This window comes from Mustela lutreola, chromosome 15 (genome assembly GCF_030435805.1).
Source record: "Mustela lutreola isolate mMusLut2 chromosome 15, mMusLut2.pri, whole genome shotgun sequence".
NCBI lineage: Eukaryota > Metazoa > Chordata > Mammalia > Carnivora > Mustelidae > Mustela > Mustela lutreola.
The window spans coordinates 1139507-1157078 of record NC_081304.1 but is presented as its reverse complement, the minus strand read 5'-3'; the positions used below and the strand labels follow the sequence as shown (position 1 = coordinate 1157078).

The window sequence follows — 17572 nt, the reverse complement described above, 5'->3', positions numbered from 1 at the left end:
CTGCGACGGAGCTGGCCAGGCGCCCTGGTCATTTCAAATCTGTGATCTCCTCTTTGACTCCAGAGTTATTTAGAAAAATAGACAAATCCGTTATTCTAGTTGGAGACCGGACCACCCGCCCTCGATGACAGCACAAGTGGATAGAAAATCATGAGGAGGCGGAAGACCTCAGCACCCACCCACAGGGCCTGGCCGACACCCGTGGGGTGTTCCACGCACAGCAGCAGAGCCCAGGGAGACCACGGTGGACCATTCCCTGAGCCCGAAAACAAACCCCAACAAATTTAAAAGACTTGAAACCATACAAATTGCATCACCAGCCGCAATGAAATCAAGCTAGACGTCAGTGGCAGAAAGATGAGACTTGGAAACCATCTCTGGATACAGAGGACAGAAGACACCTCAAGGAAAACTGGAAAAAAAGGAAAAGGAAAGCTGAAGGGGCCCCTGGGGGGCTCAACAGCTTAAAGCCTCTGCCTTCGGCTCAGGTCATGGTACCAGAGTCCTGGGATCCAGCCCCGCATCGGGCTCTCTGCTCAGCGGGGAGCCTGCTTCCCCCTCTCTCTCTGCCTGCCTCTCTGCCTGCTTGTGATCTCTGTCTGTCCAATAAATAAATAAAATCTTTTAAAAAAGAGAATCTCTTAGTAACGCAGGAGTAGAAAATATTTCCTTGATCTGATAAAGGGCATTTCCTTAAGAATATAGAGAAAAATTAAAATATTTAAAAGGATAAACCTTTGATTATTTAACAATTTTTAAAATTATGCATGATAAAAATTTCATAAACAAAAATATACAAACACACACACAAATTACAAACCCGAGACAACATTTGCAAAGTATGTGATAAAAGCTTTCTAATATACTAATTGCTCCTACAAATCACTGTACTAAGAAACCTGAGAGAAAAATAGGCTAAGATTGTTCATCTTTTGTGGGCCATACACCTTGCATTAGCTGCGAGTCTTCTGATCATATGGTAGAGAAACAAGGTTCAAAATGACTTGTACAAAAGAAATGTTTCGGCTTATGTAACTGAAAAGCCTGGGTATTAGCTTTCAGGTATGGCTCGATCCAGGTGCTTCACCCATTCCTCCTCTGCCTCAGTCCAGCTTTCCTCTGCATGACTTCATTGTCAGGCAGCCTCTCCTCAAAAGGGGACCGCACTGCAGCAGTTCAGATCCCCCCATGAAGAGAGGAGAGCCAGGATCCGGATGAGCTCTCCCAGACCCCACCAGAGTCAACCCCAAACTCGGGCGTCCCAGGACAGGCCGAGCCGCCGAGCTTGAGTGTCCAGGCTCTGTAGCCCAAGAGTGGGGAGAGGGTCCCCAAAGGGAAAACAAGCTGCTGTTCACAGAAAAGTCTGAAGAGACTGGCCGATGTCCCGCAGACGGAAGTTCTGCCCCTCGCAACCCTACCTAGAAATTAAAAGAGCACAGGCGTGTCACTCCTCTGCCCAGAATGCGGTCCTGTCGCTGCCGGACGTGGGCGCGCGGCTGGAGGGTGTCACGCCAGCCCACGAGACAAACACCGTATGCTTTCAGTCAAGTGTGCAGTTTAGGAAACAAACATGCAGAGGGTAAAAAGACAAGCCAGGAAACGGACTCCTCTCTGGAGAGTTCCCTGATGTTGGGGCGGGCAGGTGACGGGGTCTCAGAGGAAGCTTGTCCAGCGGCTGGCTCACGTCTGCAAGTGCTGAGTCACTGCCTCTTACCCGCCAGACTGCTCTTAGCCCGACTTAAATAACCAGATTAAAACAAACAAACAAACTTGGAACTACAAAAAGAAAGAAAAAAAGAAATGGGCATCTGAGTGGCTCAGTGGGTTAAGCCTCTGCCTTCCGTTCAGGTCATGATCTCAGGGTCCTGGGATCGAGCCCTGCATCGGCTCCCCCTCCCCCCCAGCCTGCCTCTCTGCCTACTTGTGATCTCTGTCAAATAAATAAGTAAAATCTTTAAAAAAGAGAGAGAGAGAAAAAAATCAAAACAGCTCGGGATCCTGTCCTCGGAGAATGTGTTCTCCCACAGAGCTCGCGGAGCAGCCGTGATGCGCTTCAGGACACAGCGGGGAGGGGGGACACTGGGGCACTCAGTGGATCACGGGTCAGACACGTCTGATCTCAGGCTCCGCAGGCAGTGGGGGGTCTGCTTCTCCCTCTGCGCCTCCCTCCACCCCTGCTGGCCGGCTCCCTCTCTCACAAACAAACAACAAGAAGAGCGGTGGCGCTCCGATGCCTCCAGCCCGACACTAACCGACGGGTTGCACAGAGGCTCGGGCAGGAGCTCCGAGAGCCTGGACCAGGGCCAAGGGGGAGCAAAGGGAAGTGGGAGAGGCCGCCAGAGCCCCGAGGCAGGTGGCGGGCTGGCCGGCAGGGCCGGGGCACTGGGGCTCCGGGGCCAGGTGCTGTCAGGGGGCCTGGGTGAGGCCGGGGGCTCAGTCAGGTGCGGGGAGCACAAGGCTGCCCCTGGCTGGCAGCTCCTCAGGGGACAACGAGCTGCTGCTCCTCTTCTCCAGGCTGTCCCAGAGAGATGAGGCCAGTGGCCCTGGGGGAACTCACCCCCCCGGGGTCGCCGTTCCCTAACATGCCATTGCCAACATGTGGGGCGGCCCGGGGGCCCCTGAGAGGACAGATGGTTACCCACACGTGGCTGTCTGTCCAGTGGAAGGACATCCCGACACACACGACAGGAGGGGCGGACAGGGAAGACATCCCCCCGCGCCCGGGGGAGCAGAGCCAGACGCAGGAGGGCAAACCCAGTGTGATCCCTCCGACAGGTGTCAGGAAGGAACGTGTGCAGCCACGTGAGGCTGGGGAGAGGGATGCGGCTCCGGGCCCGGGCAGGCAGGCTCTGAACGTGACCGCGTGGCGGCTGCACGTTCCCAGCGCTGTTCTGAGCCCCCGACCTCGTGCTTCAAACGTGTGGACGTGTGGACGGGACGGCATGCCAATAAAGCTGTTAAAAAAAAGTGAACTATTGGGACTCTATCAAGATAAAAAGCTTCTGCCCAGGGGCGCGTGGGTGGCTCAGTGGGTTAAGCCTCTGCCTTCGGCTCAGGCCGTGATCTCAGGGTCCCGGGATCGAGTCCCGCATCGGGCTCCCAGCTCGGAGGGGAGTCTGCTTCTCTGTGTGACCTTCTCCCTCTCCTGCGCGCGCGCGCGCGCTCTCTCTCTCAAATAAATAAATAAATAAATATCTTTTAAAAAGTAAAAAAAGATCTTAAAATACCATATAGGACACAAGAAGAAGAAAAAATTGGAAGAGCAGAAGGACACCACAGGCGGCTGTGAGAAAGGCAGAGGTCCAGCCGGCCCGGGAGCCCCCCGAGGAGAGCTGCGTCCCCCCGGGCCTCGGACCCCCTTCCCGCCCCTCTGGGGAGCCCACCACCCCCACGGGAGGGAGGAGAACACGGCCCGGGCAGAGCGGCAGTGCAGCCCGTCCCTGCACCCGCCTGCTGCTGCCCGGTGGTGTTCCTTTATGCTGCGGGTCGGTGTCCCGCGAGAGCGGGGACCCCCAGCCGTCGGGCCGAGGGCTTCCTCTGGCTGTGCCCCCCAGGCAGGCGGCCCACCGGGGCCGGCAGAGCAGAGCCCACTGTCATTTGCTCGGTGGACGTGTCTGTGGCTGGGAGAAGGAGCAGGGGGTGAGCAGGTCCACCGCCAAGCAGGCCGCCGCCTTGCGGAAAGCCTGTCACCCCCAGGGTGGCCACTGGGTGGCAGTCACGGGGCGCCTGTGGCCAGGAAGACCTCGTAGCAGGAGCAGGTAGGGTGGGGGGGGTGGTTAGTGACCCAGAAGGGTGCTGCCCTGAGCGGCCCAGGCTGGGGTTCCTCGTGCCCAACCAGCCGCTGAGGACACGCCTCCCAGGGGACAAGAGGAGCCGGCACACGAAGCCGGCACAGGAAGAATTGACAGAAATTATTTCCGGGTTTGCCTGGGAACAATACTGATCTGGAAAATACAAGCCTCCCAAATCCGGGGCTCAGAGGTGGTTCGAGCCCCCAGGACTTCTGAGGGGCGGTGGGGCCCAGGGGGACGTGCTTCCTGCACCGGGGTAGGACCGCGGGCCTCTCTGTGGGTCCCACACAGCTGCCAGCACCGGACCACAGAGGGGCGCCCGAGAGGGTGACAGGCAGGCCAAGGACATTTGAGGGGCCTGCGCCCACCTGGGGGAAGCAGGTAGGGGGACATGCTAGACCACACAGCTGGTCTGTCCAGCCAGGAGTGTGTCTGTCCTCCCTCCAGACTCCAGCGGGAGACAGTGGGAAGTTTGCAGCAGGAGGGGATCCCCGAGTTTGGGGCCGAGTGTGGAAGGCTCTGGCTGCCTTGGGTGAATGGTTTGGGGACTGCAGTCATGGGTCCCATGGGCGCACAGGGCCGGGGGAAAGGGGGCAGAGGACCAAGTAACCCCAGGCCTTGGGGGCAGGTACAGTGCAGGGGCACAGAGAGGGGCCTGCTTGTTTCCAGCATGGGCCCCAGGATCACTCCACCACCCCTCCTGCCCTGTGTGCAACCCTCGGGGAAGTGAGTGCAGCTTCCTTTTCCCAGTGAGCCTTGCCAGAAAGACTAGGACCACCATGGGGCTCCCTCTCCCCCCAGCATGATACACCAAGGCCCTCCCATGGGGAGACTCGGAGCACCAGCCACTATGGCCAGCTTTGCCCTCAAAGGACACTGGAGGGGCCACACCTGGCAGTAGACACAAGACAGGTAATTCGTTCTTGGAGACCCTGGAGCCCACCGGGGCCCCACTTCCCATGACAGGTCCCAGCGCCCAGGCTTGGCCCCTGACCCCTGTGTTCCCTGGAGGCCTGGCCTCTGCGGGCTCTGTGGACGACTCCTGCCTGGGGGGGTCAGGGTCAGACAGGACTCCAGGACAGACAGGACTGTCTGACCCTGGAAGGCTCAGAGCTCCCTGTGCCGGCAGGGCGTAGCGACGCTCTTTTGGGTGAAGAGTGCTTCCGGGGTGATCTGGGCCCTGGCCAGACAGCTTAGCTTGTTCCTTTCCCCAGGTGAATCAGAGCTGAAGCCACGTGGGACCAGGCACCAGAAAAGCAGCTTAGTCTCCACCAAGGTGCCCACACTTTCTGTGTGTGTCTGAGGCATGTGCATCAGGTGACAAGACCGGTGTGGCAGCCCAAGGATGAAGCCAGCACAGAGGGCAGGCCGAACAGAGTCCCCAGGAGACAGAACCGCAGCCCTGATCAAGCTTCTCCTGAAGCCGACCCCTCTGTCATTCAGCGTGATCCATTTATTCTTCCAGTCAGTTTGAGTTTTCAATGACTTAAAACCAGAAATACCTTCAGTCATGCGGCATATTTCCAAATACTAGACGAGCTTGCGACGGTGGGAGCCGCCTGCCGGCGGGTGGTAGTTATGAAGGGCAATCCTGCAGCAGCGAGCACCGGCATCTTGTCTCGCAACGAGGACAGAGGCGCGTATCCTGAGTCCACCCCTGAGACCAGAGGGTGCGCCTGGGCTTCCAGGACAGGATCTGGGATCCAGCTGGCTTCCGGCTCAGGCCTGACAGGTACAAACCCCTGCATCACCCAACAAATCAGCGTGGTAAACGACACGTACCACGAAATGTGCCGTGTTCATGCGGACGGCTCGGTGCCGCTGAGCACGTCCATGTTCTTGTGCCGCCACCGCCACCGCCATCCACCTCCAGAGCTTTCTCATCTTCCCACGCTGGAGTTCTGTCCTCACGATCATTGAGCTCCCAGCCCCTGGCACCCCCAGCCCTTCTGTCTCTACGACTGCGAGTCCTCTGGGGGGGCTCACGACTGCGAGTCCTCTGGGGGGGCTCACGTAAGTGGAATGGTGCAGTATTTGCTCCTCCGTGATGGGCTGAGGTCACCGAGCGTGTCCTGTAGGTCCGTCCACATGCAAGCGGGTGCCAGGATGTCCTTTTTAAGACCAACTAATATTCCACTGTGTGGACGGACCGGCTACATCCGTTCACACGTCAGCGGACACAGGCTGCTCCAGCTGCTGGCGATCTGAGGCGTCCCGCTGTGGCTGTCCAAGTCCCTGCTCTCATGTCTTCTGGGGACACCCACGAGGCACTCCATGTTGCCTTTTGGAAGGGCCTGCCTTAGGTCTTCGAGGTGGACACCAGTCTCCGCGTCGGCAATCCCCCTCCCCACAGGGAGGCCCCATGGTTCCTTGGGTGTCCTGCCTTAGGACTGGCACAGACCCTTATCGACAGTCCTCGAAAGGCCCAAGTGGTTCCCACACCCCAGGCTCAGGTCTGAAATACTGAGGGTGTCTCGCACTCTTGGCTTTGGGGTGCAGAGGCCAGGGGGTCCCCATCTACCCCTTGCAGCATGGACTGGACTCGCCAGCGTGCCTCAGCCAACAGACAGTAACACGAGTGACAGCATGTCCCCTCCAAGATTAGTTACAAGAAGGTTTCGGTCCTGCCCCCGCTCCCCCACACACTCCTCAGGGAGCTGGCTGCCGCCTCGCTCGCTCCTGAGAGCCCACAGAGGAAGGAACGGCTGTCCCTGGCCAGCAGCCTGCGAGGACCTGCAGATTCCTGACGCCCAGCAAGCGCGAGGCGGTACACGTTTGCTGCTGTAAGTGGCCGGATCTGGGATAATTCGTTACACAGCAGGCGGTAGCTAACGCACTCTGCTAGGACACCACGTCCGAGGCTCCCGTGGGTCACAGCTCCCTGGGAGCCAACCCACCTTGCCGCCCGCTGGGCCATCTGGGGCCCGGGCACCCCACGGAACAATGGGGACCCCGGCTCTGGCGCCCCCCCCCCACCGGCCCTGGCCTAAGGAGGATCCAGAACTTGCTGACATCCCCAGAGCCTGGCGTGGCCGCTCGTCTGCCCTCAGGGCGCCCCGGGGACCTCAGCAGGCGCAGGTGCTCTGATCCTGCGGAAGGAGCCCGGCCGGCTCTCCCGCCCTCTGTCTCCTGGCCCTTCCCCGGTTCTTCCCAAGGCAGCTCCCGCAGCCTCCACGCAGCTCACCGCAGGCCCTGGCACCCCCCACCCCCCAGCTTCCTTCCAGGAACACATCCCTGCCTGGGCCCGAAGGCCCCTGTTGTGCATAAACTCCTCCGGGCCTGCCCAGTTCCTCCACACTCCCTTCCAGTTCTCCTGCGGGCTCCCCGGCCGGCGGCTCCTCCTGCGATAGCCCGTCCCCACCCAGGCCAGGCCAGGCAGGACCCAGCCCTCCACGCCAGCTTCTGCGAGCCGGGCCCCTCCCTCCAGGCCTCTGCTCAGGGCCCGGGAGGCGGGAGTGGGGGCGTAGGAGGGAGGGAGGGTGGGGTGTCTCCGGGGCCTCCGCTGGTGCTCCCTCTGCAGGAGTCCGCGCTCTAGTCCCTTTCTAGAAGGACCTGGTCTTACTGGGTCAGGGCCCACCCTGTGACCTCATTTTGCTTTAATTACCTTAATTGCAGTCACGCCCTGAAGTGCTGGAGGTTGAGACGTCCAGGCCCCAATGTGGGGGGACTCAGCTGGGCCCTGACAGGCACCTCTGGGTCTTGCTGCCCCGAATCCCCGCGTGGTGACTTCAGGGCTTCCTGCTGGCTCGAGCCCGACCCTCAACAGTACCGTCGTGCTCCCCAACCCCCAAAGCCCGAGGGCTGTGGCCCGTGTGTCCCTGCCCACCTGCGGCTCACGCCAGTCCTACACGTGAGCATCTGTCCCCACCCTGCTGCCCGCACCCCATGAGGGAGGGACAGGAGTGTCAGGGAGCCCCCAGCTTCCCCGTCCCAGGGCTCTACTGAGTCCCCTTGCTGAGACAAGAGAGGGTGGCTGGCGCCAGTCTGCGGGCCACCTGTGTCCCACGGAAACCAGGGCCAGGGCGCAGGGAGCCGTGGAAGGTCACACGCGCCACGGGGCTGGGCATCAGTGGGACTGACCCGCAAGAGCTGCGGCTCCCGGCCAGCCCGACCCAGCGCCCCGCAAGGCTTCATCCCTCCTGCGGCTTCTCTGGGTCTCTCCCCTCCGTGCGCCGTCCTCTGCCTGCGCACTTGGCCTGGCTCACTCTGCAGGAGCCCAGGGCCCAGCCTGCCTCCCGTCCTAATCGCCTGGATGACCCAGATGGGGGCTTGGGGCTTGTCTGTCCCCACCACACCATGACCTCCTGGGTTAGGGGCCCGCTGCCCTCTGGCCTCCTCGGGGCCCATCCACCACCTGCCCCCGGCCGTCCCTGCCAGTGGCGCCGGCCCCCCGCCCCCCTGCTCTGTCGTTGACCTGAACCTGGCCCCATCGAGAGCTGGCGGCCCCAGGGCCCCTTCCCGCTGCCACCCTCCCTCTAAGTGGCCTGATTCGATCCAGCCCCAGCGGAGGATAATGACCTGGATGGTGGCTCGGGGCGTGAGGCAGCCGGCGAGACAGAGGCCAGGACCCGGTGTCCCAGAGGATGGAGGTCACTCAGGGGGAGGACGATGGCCTTGGAGGGAGGATGCCACTGTCCTCGGTCCAGCCCCCTTCCTGCAAATTGGGGCCTGGGCCCTTCCCCCAGCACAGGCCGGGGGGCAGCGGGCAAGTCTGTGCCCGCTGCTTCACCTTTGAAGGCTCAGGCTCCCTGTCTGTGACGCGGGGGTGGAAACCACAGCCCTCCACTGAGGCTGGGCTCAGGGCCCCGAGTCCCTGCAGGTCAAGTGCACGGGTTCTGGGCCCTGGCCACCCCCTCCTGGGGGTCCTTGGGCACGCTTGCGTGACTCAGTTTCCCTGTGCCTCAGCAGACCGTGTCTGGAACGGTGCGCGGGCCAGCATCCAGCCTGGAGGAGTGGTGACGCCGGGCAGGAGGGCCACCAGCCACGGGGCCGCCGTCAGGGAGGCCATGGAGAAGGTCGGTCGGGAGGACGGAGACCAGAAGGATCCCGGGGGTGGCAGGACAGAGGTTTGAGGCCCAAACCCTGTCCCAGGGCCTGCCTCAGCGGCTGCTTCCCCCCAGCCACAGGCACAAAGCCCACACTCCTGCTCCCGCCCGCCCCTCTGGTGGCACCAGCTTCTGTCTGCAGACGGACAGGAGGTCTGTGCTCTCCCTACGCAGTGCTGGGCCTGTGCCAATGGACAGGGACAGATAAGTGGCCCCCAGGCCTGACCCACAGCCAAAGGTCAGCCGGGACCTTCCCCCAGGGGCATGGTGGGGCCTGGACATGGCTCTTCTGCCACCTCACTGCTCCCTGACCTCCCCCCCGGAGACTCAGAGACGGCAGTGAGCACCCCAGGGCCTTCCAGCTGGGCCTGTGCACACACCTGCACACGGACACGCACATGGACACCGACATACAAACACACCTACACATGGACACATACATGGACATGGACACGCACCCGCACACAGGCACACATATGCACACGGACACAACAACCGCACGCAGACACCCATACGGACACGGACATGCACCCACACATGGACACACACAGACATACACAGGGACAGGGACACACACCCGCACAGGGACACACACACACACGCACGCACAATCACATTCCCTACCCAAACAAGCAAGTCTGCAGGCACCAAGGACCCTCCATGTCTTGGGTCTGAGGGAAGGACCAGGAACCCTGGAGAGCAGGAGCAGGAGGGGCAGTGCCCGCCGCACGGAGCAGGCTCCGGCCTGGGCACAGGATCCTAGGGCCGCGGCTCACACTCGCACAACTGAAGACCCCTGCTGGGAGAGAGGGTCCCCTGAAAGTGTTTTAAATCTCCAGCTCTGGCAGAGGCCCCTGCAGGAGGGAGCCTTGGCGGGGGACTTTCCTCAGATGCACCTGCCCCCAGCAGTGACCTGGCATCTCAGCGCCTTACTTGAAAAAGATGTACGTGCACACACTTAAAACCAAAACAGAGCCTTGTGCTGGTGAACACGTATAGCCACGAAGCTCTTAAATTCTACAAGTGAGGGGCGCCTGGGTGGCTCAGTGGGTTAAGCCTCTGCTTCAGCTCAGGTCATGATCTCAGGGTCCTGGGATCGAAACCCGCATCGGGCTCTCTGCTCAGCGGGGAGCCTGCTTCCTCCTCTCTCTCTGCCTGCCTCTCTGCCTGCTTGTGATCTCTGTCTGTCAAATAAATAAATAAAATAAAATAAAAATTTATCAAAATATTAGCTTATGAAATACAGAAATATACAGAAAGGATACTTCCTGACCACAGAATGCAAGGCTGGTCCAACATCTGAAAATCAGTGTCATTTACCACAGCAATAGACTGAGAAAAATCAGATCATTTCATAAAAAATCAAAGTCATCTGATAAAATCCAACATCAATTCATGACAGGACGAAGCAAGCAGGCGCCTCCCAATAAAGCGGGAGCGGGCATCGGTGATCTTTCTTGGATGGATAAGCCGCATCTCCCGTCTTCAGACCACACGTTCTCCTCCACAGAAAACCCAAAGAATCGACACCACACACAGAACTGATGAGTGAGTTTAGCGAGGTCGTAGGATACAAAGTCAATATTTGTAAAACAAAGATAGTTTGTATGCACTAGCAGTGAACCACCAGAAACACAAATTTAATGTAACTTATTTATTTATTAAAGATTTTATTTATTTATTTGACAGACAGAGACACAAGTAGGCAGAGAGGCAGGCGGCGGGGGTGGGGGATGCAGGCTTCCCGCTGGGCAGAGAGCCCAAAGTGGGGCTCGATCCCAGGACCCTGGGATCATGACCCGGGCCGAAGGCAGAGCCCCAACCCACTGAGCCACCCAGGCGCCCCTGACTTAATTATTTTTGAGGGAGAGCGAGCAAGCACCGGCGCACAGGGCGAGCGGCGGAGGGAGAGGGAGTCTTAACCAGACCCCGTGCCCTGCATAGAGCCTGACGTGGGGCTCGGTCTCTGGAGCCCGAGACCGTGACCCGAGCCACACCGAGAGGCGGACACTCCATGGGCCGGGCCCCCGGGACTCCCCAGCAGTTTCTCTCGAAGTGAAGCCCACGCCGCCCGGTGAGCCCACACCCCGCTCCCAGGTGCTTCCTCCGGGAGCAGGGACAGCAGGTCCCCACAGGGACCAGCACCGGCCCCTCCGGGCAGCGGGCGGAGGCGACCAGGGAATCGGTCCTCGGAAGGCTGGTGAGCGGAGGAGCGGCGCTCGCGTGTCGTGGCCGCCTCCGTGGCCCAGCGGGCTGTGACAGAGAGGTGTCTCCACGGCTCCGTGATGAGAACCAGAAGCCAGGCACCGAGGGCCGCGCGGTGCGCTTCGAGGGAACTCATGGAAAGGCGGCGCTGTAGGACCGAAGTCCGGGCAGGGCGGCCTGGGGCCCCTGGAGAGCCCCGGCGACAAGGCTCAGGAGGGGCTTTGGGGTGATAAAATGTTCCGTATCTTGGTTCCGGTGGCGCCACGACAATGTTTGAGAAACTTCCCTGAACGGTCCACTTCGGGTGGGTCAGCTTCTGCGCGCGGGCATCAGGCCCCGACAAAGGGGACTTTAGCTCGAGCTGCGGGACTAGCGGGACGAGCGCCGGCGCAGCTGATGTGAAGGTAGCGCCGGTGCGGCCGAGCCGCGCAACTGGGGCGGGGCGGGCGGGGGGGACACGTGTGGCCTCGGAAACGTCGCGTGGGATTGAGGAGCCGCAGACTGGGCCACGCTGCGCCCCCCAGGCCACGCTCCCTGACGCCTCCTCTGGACACGCGCGCGCGTGTGATCAGAGGCCGGGGTGCGGACACACGGCGGGGGGGGGGGGCAGAGGAGGGGACCGTGGGCAGGTCAGAGGAGACTGACGGTTTTCGTTCCCTCTTTTGTTTTTATCTTTTATTTATCTATTTTTTTAGAATTTCAGGTGCGAATTCAGCTGCTATCAGCTCTGAAAGTTTTATTTATTTATTTTAATTTTTTTCTTTTTTAAAGATTTTATTTATTTATTTGACAGAGATCACAAGTAGGCAGAGAGGCAGGCAGAGAGAGAGGGGGAAGCAGGCTCCCCGCTGAGCAGAGAGCCCGATGCGGGGCTCGATCCCAGGGCCCTGGGCAGAGGCTTTACCCCACTGAGCCACCCCGGCGCCGTCACACATTTGTAAAGGAAACATGAACACTGGGCACCGAGTCCGCAGCGCCCCCGGCCCCGCCCCCGGCGGAAGCTGCTGGCCAGAGCCGCGCTGGTCGCTCAGGTGCGGGCCTCCCCCGGGCGCGGGGCTCACGGTCTGTCCCATGCGGTTTGGCTTTGTCTTCTCTGAGACTTGCCCAACTCAGCCTTTCAATCCTTCTGTGAGAGCTGAAGAGTTTCCGACATTATATTTTTGATTTCCCCAGGTCCTTCTGGCCCTGTTTTCCCACCTGGCCAGTCGCCTGCGCTGCCGGCCGCGGCCTCCTTGCCCGGGGTTCTCTGTCTCGGGCCAGGACGGCTGCTGGCCCTTGGCCTCCGCCCCCACCTAAGAGCGAGGCGCAGGACAGGTCCCATTTGCGTGCGCTTTGGGTGGTCCTGCTCCTTGATTCCTGCGGCCGAGAACAGCTCTCAGGGGCCTCGGGCTGACACTGGGGACACCTCTGGGACAGGCTGTGGGATACACGCCGGGGATAAAACTATATCCAAAGTCGGGCGTCCGTGGCCCGTGAAGGTGTGTGGGAGACACCGCGCGGACCATGGGCAGCGGCTCTGTCCGGCCGGCCAACGCCCACCACCGCCTCCGTCAGCCCTGATGCGTCCCTCTGCGCTGGGTCTGTGTCCAGCACTGGCCAGTCCGGACCCCTGCCCTCTTTGCTGCCATCATAAGCCCCCAGGAACGTGGTCGCGAGGTCCGTCTGGTTCTGCAGACAGGCAAGCAGGGCCTCCTGGGGCCACAGCCTCCCTCCCATGGGGTCAAGCGCCCGAACTCAGCCCCGCTGGTGTTCTCTGCAGAACCCACGGTACAGACGGTACAGACGCACAGAGCCTGCATTCCAGGGACCAGGGAGGAGGCGTGGGGGCGGGGGAGGGCAGTCTCCGCCCCAGTCTTCCCCAGCCCTCAGGAGCCTGCATACCTCCGGGGACACGCACTCCCATGGGGTCCCTAGCAGCTGCCTTCCTCAGCTCTCCGGCCCTCAGAGGCTATGTGGGAAGGCCCAGCCCCCTCCATTCCCAGCTCCTTCTCTGTTTATGTCTTATGAATCAGCTCTGTAAATAGAGGTGACCCAGCCCCAGGAAGGCCCCCACCCCCATCTGTCCCATCGGCACCCACCAAGGCCATGCGCCCCCCACTGCGTCACCCGTCACCTGGGTCAGGTGTGACCCCCCATGCAGCTCCAGGCGCTCTGCACTCATTCTAACTCCTCTCCTGGCCGAGACTCCACCAAGGCTGCAGGGCCGGGTGTCCCCGGGGATGGAAGGGGGTAACCCCGAGATCTGTGCCCACCCACACCGTGCTCCACCCCCCAAAAAGGGGTGGGGAGCTGGAGGAAGGGTGTGGGAGAGAGTGGAGGTGCGGGCAAGGAGTCCTTGGGCACAAACCTCGCGTGGCCCCTCCTCCCACACCTGCGGCCCCTGCCCAGGCGGCGGGCAGCCCCTGCCCAGGCAGAGCCAGAATTTCTTTTTTTTTTTTTTTAGATTTTATTTTTATTTATTTGTCAGGGATAGAGGGAGAGAGAGCGAGCGAGCACAGGCGGACAGAGAGGCAGGCAGAGGGAGAAGCAGGCTCCCTGCCGAGCAAGGAGCCCGATGTGGGACTCGATCCCAGGACGCTGAGATCATGACCTGAGCCGAAGGCAGCCGCTTAACCCACTGAGCCACCCAGGCGCCCCAGAGCCAGAATTTCTGACCTTTGCCTCTGATCTTTGCCTTTGGCCCAGTCCCAGAACCAAAAGAGAAAGGCTCGCTCTGGGGGCAGGGTCTCAGGTGGGCGGCAGGAACAGGTCTGGAGGGCACCGGTCGACACATGCGTGCAGCCCTGGGAGCCCCTCCTGTGAGACTCCAGACAGAGGCCAGGCAGAGACCCGCTAAAGGCCGGCTGTCTGTCCATCCGTCCCAGGGCAATGCGGACCAGTGTCAGCTCTGCTCTGGGAGAAACAGAGGCCCATGGGTACCAACACCCCGTAAAACAGAAGTAGAGTAGGGTTAAGGGCCCCAGAGACAAAGGACAGCATCTAACCAAGTCGCTGACCTGTTGAGCCAGGGAGGACATCTTGGGTGACGGCGGGTGGCTGGAAAGGCGCTGACAGCGGAGAGGAGCCCCAGACTGAGGGCAGAGAAACACCGGAAGGAGAATGAAGACTTGCTGATGGACAGGAGACCTTCCTGGGTTTTCCCTCCTGCTGACGGGCCAGGTGTCCAGAGGCCAGAGGGTGTTGGAGGTGCCTTGAGGAGAGGGGAGTGGCCCAGGGGCGAGGGCTCCCCAGGTGGGGCTGTGGGAGCTGTGGGAGAGAGAAAGAGAGCAGAGGGGCGTGCAGATGAGGAGGAGGGTGCCAGGGGAGCCACAGGCACAGGAGGGCTTTCTAGGAGGACACGATCATCAGGGTCCCAGGATGCTGAATGGCCAGGAAGGATGTGGCCCCAAAGTGTCCACCGGGCTTGGTGGCCCAGAAGTCACTGGCGCTGAGTATGGGCTGGGATTCAGGTCTTGGACCTGGGGAGGGAAATGGGACAGGAGAGGACATCCTAGGAGGGTGACTGGGGGCAGGAGCCCGGGGAGGAGGGATAGGAGAGAAAGAGCCGAGTGTCCACCTTGGCCACAGGGCAGCCCTGGAGAAGCAGGGGCAGCCCGGTGGGGAAAGGCATGTCCCACCCAAGGGGCTGTTGAGTGAGTGGTGCTGGAGAGGGGGACCAGAGACCCAGGGTTAAATGGGGCCCCAGGGGGACCCCCTTCCCCACCTGCTCTGTCCTTCCTCACCCCGTCCAGCCTGCTCTGCGGCGGGAAAGAAATGTCACTTAGGAGCTGCCCTGGTGGTTAGTGGGGGCCCAGTCCTCGGAGCAAATCCGCTCCGCACTGGGAAAGAAGCCGGAGGATGGCCACACGGGCTGGTTGGGAGGGGACCGAGAGGAGGGGGCGCAGTCCCAGGCTCCACCTCAGTGGAGGTGGTCACCCCCTGTCGGTCCGCCAGCCCCCCGGGGAGCTGTGGGCCCGGGGTGACCCGGTCTGCAGCCGGCTCCGAAGCGCGGGCGTGCGCACGGCGAGCTCGCGGCGCGGGGGTCGGCGGGGCGGGGTCGGCGGGGCGGGGGTCTGCGGGGCGGGGTCTGCGGCGCGGGTGTCTGCGGGGCGGGGTCTGCGGGGCGGGGGTCTGCGGCGCGGGGGTCTGCGGGGCGGGGTCTGCGGGGCGGGGTCTGCGGCGCGGCGGTCTACGGGGCGGGGGTCTGCGGGGCGGGGGTCTGCGGGGCGGGGTCTGCGGGGCGGGGTCTGCGCGGGTGCGAAGCCGCAGGCAGGGTCCGGGGCGGGCCGGGATCTCGCGGGCGCGCCTGGGGGACGGAGGCGGGCGGCGGGAGCGCTGCGGGGAGGCAGACAGGGACCCCAGTCTGCGGCTTCCCCCTTTCCCTCCCCCCTCCCCCACTACGCAGGCCACTCCCGCCCCCGCCCCCGCCCCCGCCCGCCTGCGCCGCCACCACCGCCACCACCGCCACCCAGCGTCGCCGCTGGAAAGTTTGCGCTCGGCGGGCGCGGAGGGAGCAGGGAGCCGTGGGCCGGGGCCGGAGCCGGAGCCGCAGACGGTGAGCACCTGGCCAGCCCAAGGGGACGGCCCCGCAGGGCCGCCGGTCGGGGGACAGACGGGCGGGCGCGGCCAGGGCCCACGCATCGGCAGCACGGAAACAGCGGGCGGGGACCCCTAGTCGTGCGCCAGGAGGTCTTGGGGCCTGGGGTGTCGCAGTCCTCACCCCTGTCGGACCCCTCTGGTCCCCACCCCCAGATGGGCCCTTCCCGCTCAGACAGTCGACTGGGTCCCGCACCCTCAGGTGCTGGGTGGGGGGGGCTCAGCGCTTCCCCTGCCCTCCCCACCCTGGGCACTCTGTCCCGCTGCCGGCCACTCCTCTTCGCTCTCCCCAAGGGGCCCACGTGCAGCACCGCGGGGACACCCCAGGGGCCTGGCGCTGTGGGTGGCCCTGCTTGTCCCCTGTGGAGGGCCCCAGCTCCCCAGGACTCCCCAGCGTCATCCCCTCCGCCTGGGTGTCCCTGGGAGGGGGCGTGTGGCCCTGGCACCCCACCTGGTCTGCTCTTCTGTGGGGCCCACACTTGTCACTTTGACCCGCAGGGAGGGTGGGTCACTGCCCTGCCCTGTTCTCACCTCCAGCCTCCGAGGCCCCCACCGTGAACCGACTGGCCCCCTGACGTCTGGACACTCACATCTTCGAGGACGGGCCTGGCTGTGTCTGGGTCCTTCCGAGCCGGGGTGCGGGGCTTGGGGGGGACTGCCGCTGGTGGGGACTTGCACCCTGGCGGCATCCGGGTCAGCCCCGCCCCAGGGGGGTGGGGAGGAAGCAGGAATCCCTCTCCGTCAACAGCCTTTGGCCCCTGAGCCTACCCCAGGGGCCATGACCTTCCTGCTAGTTGCTCTGGTTTCACAAAAACAGCCTGCCCCACCCCCCACCTCCGCCCCAGCTCAGACCTTTCTGAGGCTTGCAATCCTCCTGCCCACCCACTGGGATCCTGGGGCAAGCGGTGGGTGCGGGTAACCGTTGCACCCTTGCCTGTCTGACAGGCCACCCACCCATCCTGGGGGCCTCCTCCAGCTCCGGTCCGGGAGTCCCTCAGCTACCCCAGTGGGAACTGCTAGGATGCCGGCGGGGCCCTGAACACCAAGGAGTGCTGTGTTCTGTGGGGTTTGGGGCCAGTAGCCCCCCCTCCACCCCTGTGGGAGGTGGGCTGCGTGAAGCCCTGAGGGCACGGCGGAGGGGCTGGGAAGGGAGATCCCCTTGGCAACCCCGGACTCCCCCGTGAAGCCCTGCTGCACATCCAGCCCGGAGCTCATATTTGTGCTGGGACCGTCCAGGACCCGGGAGGGAGCAGGGCCGCTCGGTCCATGAAGGGCGGACGCTTGTCCCGCAGGGCCCTGGCGCCCCCCACCCTGGCTCCACCAAGGGTAATAAGGCTAACACTGGGGCAGAGGGGGGAGACCCTGGGAGCAGGGTCACTGGCACCGCTGGGCCTGTGCCTCTGACCACCTCAGCACCTGGGTTTCAAGCTCATCCATTCAGCACAGGGTACCCCTGCCCACGTCAGGGGCTCACGGGAAGGAAGGGCCTGGAGACGACAGACCCCCCTTCTCTTCCGGTGGCAGAGCTCTTGACGCCTCATGACAAGGAAGCAGGGACCCCCACTAGACCAGCGGGGGAAACTGAGGCTCGGAAAAGGGAAATTGTGCACCCTCGACCCAGAAGCAGAAATGGGCCGGCCTCCCATCCGGGCACCCGGCAGGGGCCTGAGGGCCTCAGCCTGGCATAGCCGGAAGTCGGCAGGCCCGGCTCCCGCTTCGCTGAGGGACAGCCCTGCGGTCCTGGAGCTGCTTTGCTGTCGGCCCCTAGCGCCAGCTGCAGGGCATCCGGGCAGGGAACATCTGCCTTCCTGCCCAGGCTCTCAGCCAGCGTTTGCCCCTGTCCCTGCTCTCACCCAGTCTGGGGCCGCCCTGCACCCCCGAGCCTGCCTGCCCAGCTCTCCCTCCAGCCATTGGGCACAGCCTGCGAGAGGCTGGTTCTGGGCTGTTCCTTACCCT

At 62.6% G+C, this 17572-nt stretch overlaps 1 long non-coding RNA gene across 1 annotated transcript; it reads right to left on the bottom strand.

Moving 5' to 3' along the window:
• Positions 1–656: 656 nt before the first annotated feature.
• LOC131816882 (uncharacterized) lies at positions 657–3820 on the bottom strand. Its single transcript, XR_009348211.1, has 2 exons — positions 3447–3820; positions 657–1414 (listed from the first exon to the last, which is right to left on the bottom strand). It is a non-coding gene; the product is annotated as an uncharacterized LOC131816882 (long non-coding RNA).
• Between the last annotated feature and the right edge of the window lie 13752 nt (positions 3821–17572).